The 3761-nt window shown below is 35.3% G+C and overlaps 1 long non-coding RNA gene across 1 annotated transcript; it reads left to right on the top strand.

Annotated features, from left to right (window-relative positions):
• The first annotated feature begins 2483 nt into the window (after positions 1–2483).
• LOC125490701 lies at positions 2484–3155 on the top strand. The gene is made up of 2 exons (XR_007267848.1): positions 2484–2585; positions 3031–3155. It is a non-coding gene; the product is annotated as an uncharacterized LOC125490701 (long non-coding RNA).
• Positions 3156–3761: the final 606 nt, after the last annotated feature.

Consider the following 3761-nt stretch of genomic DNA (forward strand, 5'->3'; position numbering starts at 1 on the left):
TTAAAAAGTCAGTAGGGGCGGCAAAATATTAATGGCCTACGGACGGCAAATTTGTAAATCCGCCACTGCGTAGAATCCACCCTTAAAGTTTGTCGGGTCCGAAAAACAACACACTATACTTACACCTATATATTATACATACTACAAAAATAACAAGAAGGTAAAGTAAGTACTAAAATTTTATCGAAAGTAGATTTCCGATAATGACGTACTTGACTTTTAACCACATCATAGCAGCAAAGGACGTTTTTACGTCAGTAAATATGATTTATGTCATAATGACGCTATTTGTCATGAAAAACGTATAGTTATATAATAAGAAAATTGCATATTGTATTTATTTATTTTTATAGGTAGGTACTTAAAGGTCGGTGAAGATACAATTTTTTTATATGTCAAGTTGCAGAAAGGAACTTTAAGCTAATATCGGCATTACATCTATTATATTTCTGCCTCTTTCTGTCCTATGCTGTCAAAGCAAGACAGCAATACATTTAAGGTCCACATTATCTTAAAGTTCCTTTCAGCATGTCGACTTTTGTAAATTTTTAAACGTAATTGAAATATACTTTTAGCTACAGACTAACAGACAGAAACAGACCATTACACCCAACTCATACACCGATCTGTATTCGTTTTCCGTGAAACAAAATCTGATTATGTGCCCTTGTCAGTACAAGAAGGAGCTGGGAAAATAAAAGTGTTAGATAAACCCTTGATTCTACGAGTGATGGATGGATCGACTTAATTACATTTTAGGGAAGAAACATTACTTAGGAAAATGTCTACGTCCAGGGTGATGGTATCGGGGACATTGGCTTTTTGTTATTTTATTCGAAGAACGTATTTTTTTTTAGGTCAAAGGGTTTTCGGGTTAGGTGACTTGTATTGGGTCATTTTAGCTGTAATGTTAGACAGAAACCCACGATTATTTTAGTCGAAACTAGATGGAGTGTCAATGCAAAAGAAACGTCTCTTGACGTCCCGCCCCGTTGAAATAACATCCCACTTCTGACAAGAAGTTACAAGAATCTTCGGTTGTGACTTTATTCATTGGTACAATAAAATGATGATGATACGGAATGATATGGTTGGTACGGAATCCTTCGTGTATGATTCTGACTATTTTTGACTCGCACTACCCCTGTATTTTTTCAGAGTTTAGGTTTTTGAACATCCCGTAACTTGTAGAAGATCGAAAGAATATGAGGTTGAATCTAATCTTAATTTGAAGATATTTGTACAAATCTTGGAATTTATCTTCTAAAGTAGGTGCTTAAGTAATTGATTTTGTAAATGATCATTGATTCAGGTTTACTTTCGTTCAAGAAATAATTAAAGCTTTGGAATGAAAATACAATAATAATAACGGCGCCTCGATTAGTAGAGTCCAACAATATATTTGCTACTGTTAATTCTGATTGTATTATATTATTGTTAAAACAAACGCTTACTTTGCAACCGACAAAAGTACTGAGATACAGAAAAAAATATTTTTAGGGTAAAAAAACTTGTACGTTGTTGCTGTTGTACAATTCTTATTCTTTATTAATTCAGGGTTAAAACAAAACGTCCACCTTTTACCCGTTGCAAAGTTTTCTTCTCTACCTTCTGATTATTGTTCTTTGTTCCAGGGATCTTCTTTTCTGTGGTAGATGGAGTACATTATAGCTAAATAGGTGCAGCAAGAAATGCCGTTCAGGGGGGTTACCACCACCGAACATTAGCAATTAACAATCCGTAAGCAGCGGCTCTCGCTTGCCGAATCTGACGTAACTATTATGGATCTGACAGATGTTTGACAAGCGAGTTCAATGGATTGAGTTTTGTTTTTAGGAAGCTTCGAAGCACTGCGATAACTAAGGGTGTTTTTAACATCGTGTGGATTTTCTCATGCATGCGGGATTGCACGCCTATCTCGTTGTATTATTGTATTATAGATATTAACCCTCAAATTCATAGACTGTATTGTTTTACAACCAGGTTAAAATGGTCCTTGAGAAGAGTTTCTACTCTTTACGTCAGTCAAAACGTTGAAATTCCTGTATCACAACGTCCATTTTAAACCTATTGTAAAGTGGCAAAAAACTCTATGAATTTGGGGGTAAGTCTTAAATGTTATTTTAGGTGTTTTATGTACAATAAAGTTATACTATTACTACTGCTATTATGCATGGCGATTGCATGACAATTGACAACATTTCAAAATTTTATACAGTTGAAATTCGAAAACCATTTAGAGATATGGCTCTAATATTCACAAAAAAAAATGTTTCCGATTTTTCTTTTGATTTATTTCAGAGAAAAACATAAAAATCTAAATTATCATTCGTGACACCACGATGTGGCATAATAATTAAACGGGCTTTTACTTCTAAAACATAAACAACAAAAAAACATGTTATGTCACTTTGACAATGACAATGACAAACATCACTCAAATGTCTGTCACTTTTATGTGTCCTTGTCAATGACGGAAGTAGATACTCATTACCAAAATTTTGCCCACGACCTTGCCTCGCTCGCAGGACCGAGGCTTGATAATTCCTGGAAAGAGTCCTGGGACGCATCCAGGAATATTAAAGGTAAATATTACTCTTTAATCCAACCACACATTCCCAAAAGGCCATGGTTTTTTAGAGCAAGACTTCTAGATAAACCGTCAACCTCGACAATCTGCAGACTCCGCCTTGGTCATGCGTGCACGCCTGCGCACCTGGCTAGGATTCGGGTGCGTGATAGTTCTGTGTGTGACTGCGGCACCAGCGAAGGATCTGTTGACCACCTCTTCTTTGAATGTCCCAACCTACAAAGTTCCCTCTATGATTTCCTCCCCCCTTCTATCCCAAGACCTGTAAATATCAATTACCTACTAACACTTGTACATACTCCAATCGCTAACATCCTGTACAAATTCCTCAAAACTAACAATATTAAACTATAAATTTGTTTGTGTTCACTATATATACTAAAATTTTACTAACCCTATATTTGTGATGTCCTTGTATAAATTGTGTACGTCTGTTTCAGGTATTAATCTTGTAAATATCTCTAAATCACCACCGTAAAGACAGTTAAAAACATTGTGTGTATCTCAACACTATCGTAATTGGCCGGATTTGTTGTGTTAGTCACACACGACATATAGCCACAAACAAGATTGAAGTTGATGACGGAAGTACGTGATTGGTCCTTGCCACAAAATAAAGTTGAAGTTGAAGCTGATTGGTCCTTGTTCATGTCAAGTTAATGTCATCCAACTTTTTTTTTTTAGGTTAGGCAGGCAACGAAAATATTTTTATCCCAAGCCTCGACGTGACGTCACTCATACTAAAAATATTTTGAACTTTGAAATCAAAAAAATATATTAAAACATAGAAATATTAAGTCTGGTGAGCGCTATTATTAGTAATAATAATATTGAATCTACATATTTACTAGGGGACTTTAATGCACACCCTAATGAACAATTTTATAATGAACTTAATGGTTTTTGTGTGCAATCTAATTGGCAGTGTGCGGACATTGAGTTGTTAGGGGTAAACTCTGATACCTATACATTTATTAGTGAAGCGAACGGATCCAGACGCTGGCTCGACCATTGTGTTGTGACTGACTCTGCCATGATGACTGTTTATAATGCGTATGTTATGTATGATGCGCTGTGGTCTGATCACTTTCCCCTGGTTATACAATGTAAATTAAATTTAATAAAACCGAAAATTTATAACAACAACATTAAAATCAGGGACTGTAATAGA

The sequence above is a fragment of the Plutella xylostella genome, chromosome 26, assembly GCF_932276165.1.
Source record: "Plutella xylostella chromosome 26, ilPluXylo3.1, whole genome shotgun sequence".
NCBI classification, from domain to species: Eukaryota; Metazoa; Arthropoda; class Insecta; order Lepidoptera; family Plutellidae; genus Plutella; species Plutella xylostella.